This window comes from Protopterus annectens, chromosome 12.part0, assembly GCF_019279795.1.
Source record: "Protopterus annectens isolate FY-2018-M chromosome 12.part0, PAN1.0, whole genome shotgun sequence".
In the NCBI taxonomy this organism is placed as follows: Eukaryota; Metazoa; Chordata; order Ceratodontiformes; family Protopteridae; genus Protopterus; species Protopterus annectens.
Window position 1 is genome coordinate 642,760,110 of NC_056746.1, and position 12,503 is coordinate 642,772,612.

The 12,503-nt window shown below is 36.9% G+C and overlaps 1 protein-coding gene across 2 annotated transcripts in view; it reads right to left on the reverse strand.

Annotated features, from left to right (window-relative positions):
• Window positions 1–12,503, reverse strand: part of LOC122816758 (probable cytosolic oligopeptidase A) — a 907,285-nt gene that overhangs the window by 566,868 nt on the left and 327,914 nt on the right. The gene's annotated exons all lie outside the window — the stretch shown is intronic.

Below are 12,503 nucleotides of genomic sequence, written 5' to 3' on the forward strand. Positions count from 1 at the left end.
CTGGCAGTTTAAAGCCCTAATGGCCAAGGTTGCAGAAGTGTAAACCTTCTTACCCCATCTATCCAGCACCCTGGAGTCTCTATCAGAAGGGGTAGGATTTTTAGCAGTAGAAGCCTTAATATCCTTGGGCCCCTGTGAAACAGTCTCTGGATCTGCAATAGGATTTTTGAAAAGGAACTTGTGGGACTCAGGGACCCTGTAGTATCTGTCAGGTTTTCTGGGAGCAGGAGGCAGGGAATCAGGGGCCAAACTAGATTCTGAGAAAGCATCACCAACAATGTCTAGTACAGGAGGAATAGCTAAAGGCTAATGCTGAGGTAGGAGAAGGAAATCCCTAAGCCTCTTTTTTGAATCAGAAAAATCCTGGCTTTCCCAGTGGAAATGCTCCCGGTTTCCCCAAAAGAAAACTCCTCAGGAAGGGAAGCAGAGGGAATAGAGTCCTCTGCATCAGAATCCTCATAAGTAGGTAAAGGCAAATCCAGACCATCAGAAGAGTGAGAAAAAACAGAATCCTGATCAGAAGATTCATAATCAACTTCAGTCCTAGGCCTCTTAGAAGGGGGGGGGTTGGCTACCCCTGATTAGAGTCATTAGATCTTCAGCCATTCTTATCATTTGTTTTTTAGGCATAGAAGCCTGGGTGTCGGTTTTTTAGACATGGATCAAAATTTAGGCCTAAGTAATGAAGGAGGCGTTTATTTAACATGCAAGTCCGTAGCCTGAATACAACCTCAGAAGCTGGTGCTTGCACAGCGACTTCAGACCCATCCAAGGTAGAGACATCCGCAGGTTCCATAGTTGAAGCATCTCACGGCATACCAGACTCCAAATGGGTCTCAGTAGAGGCCTGTGAATCAGACGTAGCAGGTATCAGGGACTGAGAAAGTGCCTCACTGAGTACCGGCAAACTGGCGACTGGCTTAGGAGAAGCGTCGTCGGCAGTTTTGGACCTCAGCGGCCTGTCTCTGTGTTTATCTTTGCATTTTTTCAGAATCCCGGTAGTCGGATGGCTAACCGATGACATTTCGGGATAATTAAACCAAGAACTGAAATATTTAGAGGTGAAAATATACCAACAATGGATAGTGCGCTGATTAAATAAAGCACAAAACCGACAGCAAGGTACGTTGTGGTCAGGGCCTAGGCAAGGAATACAGTACAAATGAACATTTTTATGAGGTATTTGCTTTCCACAAGTAATGCAATTATTAGCTTTTACTGACATCGGTAAGGAGCAAGAGTTTCCCCAACGGGGTACTTAGCTTTAGTTGAAGACTTCGGTTCTGAAACTCGAAAACAAAAATTTCAGGAGTCGGCTGACCGGCACTTGTGAACTGCTTCTGCTTCTTTCACCACATGGCAAGAAAGATTGATGTAATGGTGTCGGCTGCATGTTTTATACCCCTGACGACCTGACGTCATGGAAGAAGGGACAGCAACCAACGCAGGATCCAAGACTTTGTTAATCAGGCTGACTGAGGGCTACCTGCAAGCAGATAACCCAAATGTAATGACTGCAACAGTGAAACATGAAGAACATCATGTAATCACATCACTACATGCAGAGGCACTGAGCACACTTCCTCTAAGTATGGATTCTTCCAAGAAAATATGCCAGATTCTGACTGATAGAGAAGAAAAGCCTAACTATAAGACCTCTCAAAGAAGGTACCTAATTTTGCAACCAAGCATTTCCTTTCATAAACCATGTGCATCATCAGAGATAAGCTTCCCACACAGTGGGCACAGAGGGCCTTCCTCCACTGCACAAACAATTCCTCATGATAAGCGTCATTGTACTGCAATGCTCAACTTATGATTAAAACATAAGTAACCTGACATGATTTTATTATCTGGGTAAGTAAAATAAGGATTAATGTTAAACAGCTGAATCTTATACTTGTGAAATCATAATCAAAAGAGATCCCAAAGTCACATTTGTAAAATAAGAATCACAAAACAAGAATGAAATATTAAGACTAAACATATTTATTGCATTGAAACAGATCTTAACATAACCCATGTTCATACCCTACTGCTTATATGTATACAAACTGCTTCTCAGGTACAGTACATAACATAATACATCGTATGTTGCAATGCCAAGCCCATTTTAACCAGCAGTAAAACATCTCCATGCCTATGATTAATATTATCCTGCTATATAACCTAACCTCTTCCTTCTCCTTATATTATAAATGAATTCCTATGCTTTTTACTACTAGTGACTGATGATACTCTCTCCATATTTATTATTCTTTTTCTTTCATCACTTGTTGATACTGGCACAATAATGCTGATTAATTTATCTCCATTATTACCACTCTGAATTAATGTGGCAACCAACTAAATTCCTGCTTTTATGTATATATTCTGTATATGTTACTGTAATCAAACCAACTCAATATATATATAATCTATACATATATATATATATATATATATATATATATATATATATATATATATGGATATATATATATCTATATATATATATATATATATATATATATATATATATATATATATATATATATATATATATATATATATATATATATATATATATATATATATATATATATATATATATATATATATATATATATATATATATATATATATATATATATATATATATATATATATATATATATATATATATATATATATATATATATGGATACATATATATATATGGTATAAACACTGTTTCTACTTCTGTACCAATTGTTTAATTTTTTTTCTGCATCTATGTTCTTGTTGAAGATTTTCTCCCCGGGCCTCCACCGAAAATGGGCTTTCTTAGGCCCAGTGGACTTTCCTGGTAAACAAATGCAATAAATAAAATAAAAATAAAATATCAAAACAGGAGCATGTTTGACAGTACAAATGTAAAAAGGAAAATAAACTGGCAGGGTAGTGGGGAAAATTATAAAATGGGGTACTGCTCATAAAAGTTCGCTGAGGTCAATTATCAGATTTAAGTGCTAGAAAAATCACTGCTGGTGTGATTTCTAAGTCTGAGCTGGCAATGATTCCTATATTGTGTGAAATTTCTTTCTTCTTGTTTGCATTGTCCAATAGTAAAGTTTGTATATATAAGTTTGGGGAATGTGGGAGGTTTGACCTCCACTTGGAGAGTGTAGGGGGCTTGCCACTCTACAAAGAAATGCTCACAGTTAGAGATTTTACCCTCTTGGTATTACAGACATTTGTCTTCGGCATTTTTGTAAGTCGAATTTTCATAGGAGAACCAGGAACTATACTGCAACACAAGGAGTTTTACAATAAAGTATTCTAAGAAGACAAAAAAGTCACAAAGTACAAACTGAAACAGATAAACAAAAAAGCCAGAAGAAGTAGTTGGATTGAACTCACTCAAAGTAATGCAGGCTGCAAATCACCACACAGTTGTAGAATGCAGACTTTATTAACTTCAGAACATAAAACTCCAAGGACGAGCGCTTTCATCCAGAAAGATCATCTGATGAAGTCTAGATCTTTCTGGATGAAACGCTCATCCTTGGATTTTTATGTTCTGAAGTTAATAAAGTGGATTCTGCATTCTACAACTGTGTGGTGATTTTCAGCCTGCATTACTTTGAGTGGGTTCAATCCAGCTACTTCTGGCTTTTGTGTTTATTCTAAGAAGGCAAATATACAAAAAGGAGTGTGCCAGCATATTAAAATGTGGATATGAAAAACAGTAAGATATATGCAAGAGGAATGTTAGCACCCAAACGTATAAAACAGGGATTGCTGATAAACACAGAATATAAAAATAAATTGCAAAGAACTGTGAAATATAAATAGAAGAGAACTTTAATGAAAACAAAAGTAAAAACAAATGTATGTTACAAAGTAAAGGAGGTGTGTTGCAAACTAAAGAGTAAATTGTTAAATCACACAGAATTCATAGATAGAAGGAAAACACGGTAATTGGGTATGCAAAACATAGGGAAAAGATGGATAGCAAACAAACAAACAAGCAAAAATAAAAAAAATAAAAAAATGGAGATAGAGAGAAAATTTTTTATTTATTTTTTATTTAACATTTGTTGACCGGGAATGTCCGACTAGGTTCCACAAAGCCTGTTTTCAGCGGAGGCCCGGGGAGAAATGCTCCAGATGCATGTCTTTGGAATGGAATATATGAAATTTGGAAATATAAAAATACCAGTGCTAGAAAGGAATAATATTTATTTTTCAATTGATTAATTTATTAGAGTTCATTTCAAATCTGTTAACAGGTTAAAAAAACAGTAGCCCGCCTATACATGTTCTCTGGCATGATCTGTCAAACTGCAAGAACTAGCAAATTATGTTATGCACTGATGATAAGTAGCAAAGACGTAAGTAAAAAGTTGTAGAAACATTATATATTAACTACTTCTGTCCTCTATACAGCATAGTAATAACAATGGGAAAAGAGCACTTTGAGGCAAACTATTTAAAAAAGAGTGCAGATAGACAATAATAAAAAAGATGGAAATCAAAGAAGGCAAGCTCAGGGATAAAATTATTAAAAGAGCTGGAAAACTCCCCGCATAAAGCAGGACCTTCCACAGACAATTTGGATTAATCAGTGGCAGATAAGAATTAATTAACCTGGTGGACTTCTTTTAAAAAGTCACCAAAAGGATGGATGAAGGCAAAACCTTGACCTGGCCAAAACGTTTGACATAACTCCCCACTCAGGCATAGCAGAAAAGCTAAATAAACTGGAAATAAACCCCCCATGTCATCCGCTGAATTGCCAACTAGCTCACACATAGGATGCAGGAAATCAAAATAGGGGAAGTTACCTCCATAAAGAGCCTATTCAGCTGTGAAGTCTCCGCAGGGTTTTGGGCTGGGACCTCTCCTGTTTGGTGTCTACATTTCTGAAGTAAAAACCAATACCAAAGGGCTCTGGCTAAGTACGTTTTTATATGACTGCATGCTAGGAGCACTCACTGAATCCCCAAATGGCTTAGCCATCTTGCAAGAAGATTTGTCCCAAATAAATAACTGGGGCCAAAATTGTGGACTGAAACTAAATGCCAAAAATGCATTATTGTATCCTTTGGGAAGTCATCTATCCCAGTGAACTACCACATTGACAACACACCCCTAAGAGATGACCCAGTTGTTGGGGATTTGGGAACGTATGTGGACAGTGACCTAACTTTTGACCAACACATGTCCTTTATTGTAAGAAAGTCCTTCTACTTTGCACAGCTTATAAACAAAGTGATAAAATGCCTAAACAACATGTTCTACACTGACCAATCCAAAGCCCTGTCACTATACTTGGTATCCTCCAGACTACTAAGAAGTGACCTGTGTCTGGCATACGAGGCATCCTCTAACCCATTACTGATGGATTTACTACACATCAGCAAGTCAGATGGAATCAGAAATACTCAGTCTACAGTATTCTGCAACATCAACAGAATGGTCTGCAGAGACAGGTATACCTCACAGAGAATACTGCTGCCCTGGAACAGACTTCACATCCATATAAAACAAAGTTCATCCTCGTCCATATTCAAGCACAACTTGGATCTGTGGATGGGAAGCAGAAAATGTATCCAAGGACTCCCTCATACTACTAATAGAGAGAGAGAGCTCCTAAATACTATACACCCTGTATGGGTTCCCTCAAATTATCGTATGATCCCTGTTATTCTCATTAGGAGTAACATATAATTATCAACCATGGGATGGGTAAGGCCAATCTCTAACTGAATATGATAGGTTAATTTCAGCAAAAAAATGGGAAACTGACTAGCCTTAAAATGGCCCACAAGGGTAGTTAGCCTAGTACTTAACTTATGAACCTATAAAATAAAGAAGGCAAGTGCAGCAATATTGCAATACAAAAATGGTACTTACAAAAGGGTAGACAAATAACAGTAAACATTCAGGATGTTTCTTAGAGATATGAATAAAATGAGGGGGACTGTGGCAGTAAAAAAGGAAAACAAAAATTGTTAGCAAATTTACGATATAAAAGCGACAGGTCTGGAAAATAATGTAACCAAAATGGGAGTGATACAAGCAGAGCCAGATCCAGCACTAGACAACCTAAGCAGTTGCCTATAGTCTGCTGGCTGGGCCTGCTCACCAGTAGAGCTGCCAAAACATTTAATTTTTAATTAAGTTGTACTTCTTCGTTAGTGTTCTTTAAGAACACACACTGCTTCTCTGTATGCGTCAACACATACACATTTAACATTCCTGCTGCTGCTGCTTCTTTCCATATGCAAAATTTAAACTTGTTTGCTGCGCGTGTGTGTGTGTGTGTGTGTGTGTGTGTGTGTGTGTGTGTGTGTGTGTGTGTGTAATGCCCTTGTGCCCTTGTTAGGGATGGCAGGCTAGTTAATTAACTTGCTCAGGCTCAAACCCTGTACTTTGGCTGCAGGAGACAAAAGCCTGAATCCTCTACACCAACTACAAAACTGCTCAAGGAATATGAATTTCAATCCATTTTCAAGGAATTGCAAGTTTCAAAGAATTTTCAAGGAATTCAGAGTTTCAAGGGAAGAGAAGTTTATTGTTGCTCATGCTACGTCTGCTTTGAACATGCAACTGTTTTGTTTAGCAAACCGCAGTCAGTCTTTATAGAATTTGAAAGCAGTGTTAGTAGCACAACAGGTAGCATACTTGCCTCTGGTGCAGACGGGTGTGAGTTCTACTCCTGCACTATATAGATGGATTGTTGATATTGCAGTTTACTTTAAGTGGTGATGTGGGTGCTGCACTCTTGTATGTGTCCTCCTTTGCATGGCATGCCTAGTAACTATGAACCTGTTGTTGGTTTGTCAGCCATTTCCTATTGCAATATTACCAACTTTCCATTTTTTTTTATATGTAACATAGACATTTTTTATGTAACAGACAATTTATTCTTCAAGGGCAGCAGACACTGAATTTGTAGATGAAACACTGAAATCAGTGGAGCTAGTGACTTCAAATCAAAGGGGGGCAGCAGGGAACAGCAGAATGGGTGGGGCCAACAGGAAGGGGTGTGACCAACCAGAAAGGGGTTGGGCTATGCTAAAAACCACAAAAAATGGGACTTTAATTAAATACATTGCCCTGGGTGCCACTGCCAAGTTGTCATTATGACAGTCCAATCAAGACAAAGTGAATTGTAGAAGAAAAAAAAATATTTCAATGCCTTGGCTACATGACAGCTTACTTAATATCTAGATGGAAACAAAAAGGTTAGGAGGCATGAAAAAATAAATTACTTTTTAAATACATTACTGGAATGCCAGTCAAAATCAAGTATAAAAGAACAAGCAGTACTCAACTCGAACCACTACTCCTTGCACTGCAGTTCTAATTATAATTTATATTCAGCTTTATAAAAGTACCACGTATCATGCTGAAAGTAGCAATCTCTGTGATATCCCCAATTGTAAAAATGTTTCTTATCCAAAAAAGACGACCTCCTGCCTGACAACAATTATCTACTTGTTTCATGAGGAAAACATGATCAAAGTAAAAAATGAACAGCAAACAAGAAACAAGCTCAAGATAAATTGCTTAAAGGATTACTGCAGAGGTTATGGACTACACATGATAGATTGGCATTCTGTTTAGTTTACGGGTAAAGCCTGCAAGGATGACTGCAAGAAAATACTGTAGTCCTGTCTTTTATTACAAATATTGTCATATGCATTTCAAGACCTAAGGCTTATACGCTATCTAGTTATATAAATATACTCTCCATGGCAACAACAAAAAGACTTTCAATGTTGATAATTCTTTAACAGCATGCTTACTAAAGCTTACTTGCATCCTACAGTCTCAGGCAAGCTTACCTGATGGTCATTAAAGCATTGCTAGTTAAACACAGAGCAATAGGCACTGCAACAACATGCATTTTCTGAATAAGAAGAAGCATAAATCAACAGTGTAAAAATATGACAGAAAACCAGAATATTCTGCAAAATCAAGGACAGATGAAAAGCCACTGTAGTACTTGTGTCTACCTTGCATGAGGGGATACTCTGCACACTTACACTGCATAACTGCTCAGTGTCTTGCTTGGACACATCCAGAGCAAGAAATATGGACAAACAGAAGTGGGACAAAAGCCCAAAAATAAGGACAATTTTTAAATATTGCTCTTATAAACTTAGAAAGATAATAGAATAGTAGGTCTTGCATTAGTATGAATTTTCTGAAGGGTATGAAATCTGAAACTGAAATGTCTATCATTATTTTCTAACTTCAATCTTTAATGATTTGCCACTAATTTGCCAGAAAAACACAGTTTTATGAAAAACTGACCAAAAATGTGATGCAAAAATATTAAATAGCCACACAAGACATCTGGGAACCTATCAAAGAAGGGACACCTTTTTAATATTAATACTGTTAACTTGAGCAGCTGACAAAATAAGAGAGTCTACAAGCATTTCTGAAATTAAAAGTAATCTATAACTCTGATCATTACAATTATTTATTATTTGTAAACCCTCCACGTTTTCTTCCAAATTTGCAATTTTGCAAAGAGATTATTAGGGGGAGAGCAACATTTTGAGCCAAAATCGGGGACAGTTGAGAGGTCTGGATATACCTAATTATATAAAGCGATTTATTTGCACATACTTCTCATCCTCTTAATGCAGGAAATCTGGACAAGGCCAAATATATTGGGGGAACATACAAACAGTACTAAAAATTGCTCTTGTATAAACTTAAACAGTTGACATAACAACAGGTCTTGCTTTAGCATGCATTTTTCTGAAGAGTATGAAGTCTGAAACTCAAAGTTTGTCATTATTTAGTGACTTCATTCCTAAATGATTTGCCAGAAAAACACATGTTTTATGAAGAACAAACCAAAAATAATAACCAAAAATCTATTCATTCTGCAAAAATCTGACAGTTAAGAGGTATACTACAGCCGGGGGTATCCGAGTTTGCCGCCCTTCCCCCCTGACAAAATCATGGTTGAAGGGAGCCCCCCTACAGCTATTCCAATGTCCCATTACTTGGCTATTTCGCCCCATTGACCATAAACACTGTAATGTGCATACTGTTTTATTTCTACAATGATTTGGATTTCATTTAAAAGTTTTTTTTTTACATTTTACATCACAAATACTAATAGACATCTGCTACACAAAGCAATGCAGTCTCACAATGGAAATAGACTTAGCATTAAAACTTCTCTGCCCCTGAAACTCACATTCATTGAAACAGCATTGAAACCCACATTCAAATAAAATTCATCTGGACAGTGGCAGATAAAGATTAACTTTGGGCTGTTTTCAAATCATAGGCCCCTTGCACAGGAAACATACATGTATTCTTTGATACACCTTCCTGATTGTATTAAATAATATTCCTTGTATAATACAGTACAGCTGTCAGACTGTGTTTTAAATTTTTTGTTTTTATCATTTTTCCAGTAAACAATGAAACAAAATGCATGCACCAATAATGACAAAACTGCCCAGTTCAGAACATTTCCATCATAAAAGTCTACTCAGACTTCTACAATCCACCAGTATCAGTAAATATGTGCAATCTCTGCAGAAGTAAAAGTCATCTAAATAATTCCACATTAAAGAGATCTGTAACTAATGAAGAGGTTGCTTCTAGCAAACAACTTTATATTTCATTGTTTCATCTACAAATAAAGTGCCTGTTGCCATTGAGGAATAAATTGATTATGTTACATTAAAAAAATGATAAGCTAGTAATATTGCAATAGGGAGTGGATGGCAAATTGACAATAGGTTAATTGTTACTAGGTATCTCCGCCAAAGAGGACATTCTCAGGACTGCAGCATCCACCCCCATTAGAAATACAACACAGTACAGTATCAGTAATGCATTTATATACTGTGGGAGCAGAACCCACAGCCTTCTGCATCAAAAGCAAGCATATTACCTGTTGTGTTATTAACAATGCAAGCAAACACAGCATAAGCAGCACTAAACTTCTCTTCAAGCTCTCAGCTCCTTGTAAAATGCACTCGACATTCAACTGTATCTTTCAACTTTGAAGTACAAGAAATCTGGAAAAAGTCAAAATTTATTGGGGGGAGGGACAAAAGCCCAAAAACTATGGGCACATTTTAAACATTGCTTGTATAATCTTGGAAAGTTGCTAGAATAAAATGCTGTGTTACCACCATATATTTCACTGCCAAGTATTGAACACAACACTCTATGCACTACAGTCAGAGCAACATACCACTATGCCAAATCAACTGTTTCTTGAAAGATAGGTAGACTGAAACTTAAATGGCTATCATTTAGTGAATTCAGTTCTCAATATAGCTCTCAACTTCTTAGCACAAAACACCTAGACAAAGCCAATAATGGGTGAATACAGCCCTCTAACATATTCACTGAATTCAGTTCACACCATAGCTCTCAACCAGTTAGCACAAAAAACCAGGACAAAACCAATAATGGGGGAATACAGCCACAAAAATAGGGACAAATTTCAAATACTGATCTTATAAACAGAAAATTGCTAGAATAAAAGGTTTTGTGTTACTATGTACTTTCTGAAGAATATGAAGTCTGAAATTCAAATGCCTATCATTATTTAGTAAATTCAAAATCCAGAAAAAAACACAGATTTTATGAGGAACAGAACAAAAATATGAAGCAAAAATTTCACAAGTGGTGGTGGGTAGGGAATTCAAGCTCTTGCTACCTACTCCCAAGATACAGGGTTTGAGTCAAGCCACCAGGTATATTTCCTGACTTTTTTCTAGTTACTGGGACATTTTATACACACATACACACACACACACACACACACACACACACACACACACACACACACACACACACACACACACACACTTCATTAAAACAAACAAGTACCTGCAGAGTTTCAGTCCAAACAAGTATTCTCCTGCAGCTTTGTTAATTCCACACAAGCCCTGCTCCAGCTTCAAAAAGAAAGCCCCACTAGAAAGAGAGCCAAAGTCCAGTCCTTCCCGTGAGAGCAGGCTCCAGCCTGCAGACGTTGCAGTCTGATCCCCTTCCAGTCTATGCAGTTGTAACTGCACAGACGTCTGAGATCTCTGTATGCAGAATGCTGTCTTCCTAATCCGGACAGGTTCACCAGCAATCCTGTGCGCATGCAAGGGTTCCAGGAATGCCGATCACGCATGCGGGGAAGTCCGTGATCCGTGTTTGTTTTTTTATTTCTTTTTTTTTTTTTTTTTTTTTGTTTTTCTTTTAATTCTTTAATTTTGTTTTTATTTGCTGGGGGGTATGCAGTCCAATAGCACTGACTGAAATGTAAAGTTGTTTGCCAGCAGCAACTTTTCAATAGTTACAGATCTCTTTAATGTGGAATTATTCAAATGACTTTTACTTCTGCAGAGATTGTGCGTACTGACAAACATTAGTGACTGTAATGAGCAAAGTCTGAGTAGCCTTTTATGGTTGAAATGTTCTGAAATGGGTAGTTTTGTCATTAGTGATTCATATGTTTCGTTTCTTTGCTTATGGGAAAAATGTTCAAAACTACAACTTTAAAACACCCTCTAACATGTGGTGCTGTATTACACAAGGAATGTAAATTAATTTAATCAGAAAGGTGAATCAAAGAACACATGCATGTATGCATGGTCCTGACAATGTGTGCAAGCAGCCTACAGTTTGAATAGAGCCCAAAGATGCACTTAATCTGCCACTGACCAGAAGCATTTTCTTTGAATGTGGGTTTCAATGCTGTTTCAAAGAATGTGAGTTCCAAGTGCAGAGAACTTTACTGTTCATGCTACGTCTGTGTTCACTGTGACTGTATTGTTTTGTTTAGCAAATGCTATCAGTGTTTATGCTATAAAATTTGAAATAAAAGTTTTAAATTAAATCTAAATATTTGTAATAATTTTAGAAGTAAAGAAGAAAATAATATCACATTGACAGGTTTGTACACCGTTTATGGTAACTGGGGAGAAACAGACACATACTGGGACACTGGCATGGTTGGGGGGTGATCCATTACCCTGCCTAGGGCCCATTTGATTATGATCTGGCTCTGGCTACAAGTAAAAGAAAAATATTGAAAAATAAGACATATAATACAAAACTGTATGGATGCAAAGAATGGGAGTGGGAGATGCAGGAAAGCAACAGAATACACAAAATAAAGGTAAATGAATGATACAAGTAGAATAATGTTGAGTATATAAACAATAAAAAACAGTATGACTGGAAATATGGAATGCAAACAAGAAGAGTATCATACACTGTGCTTATGAGAGGTGCTAGGAAATATACAAAGCAAAACAGAAGGTGCAAAGAAGTGCAAAGAAATTAAAGGAGACAGGGAAATAAGAAATAAAAATCAAATTGCACAGGGCTTAGAGAAAATGGATACTATAAGTGAATGAGTGTGTGAATGTGCACATGCACATACGTGTGTGTGTGTTTACACGCTCATACATGTGCATTGTTTTGTGAGTACTGGAATATGTGTCAGCACGTGTATGCATGCAATGAAGGCAAGATGAAAACAAAAT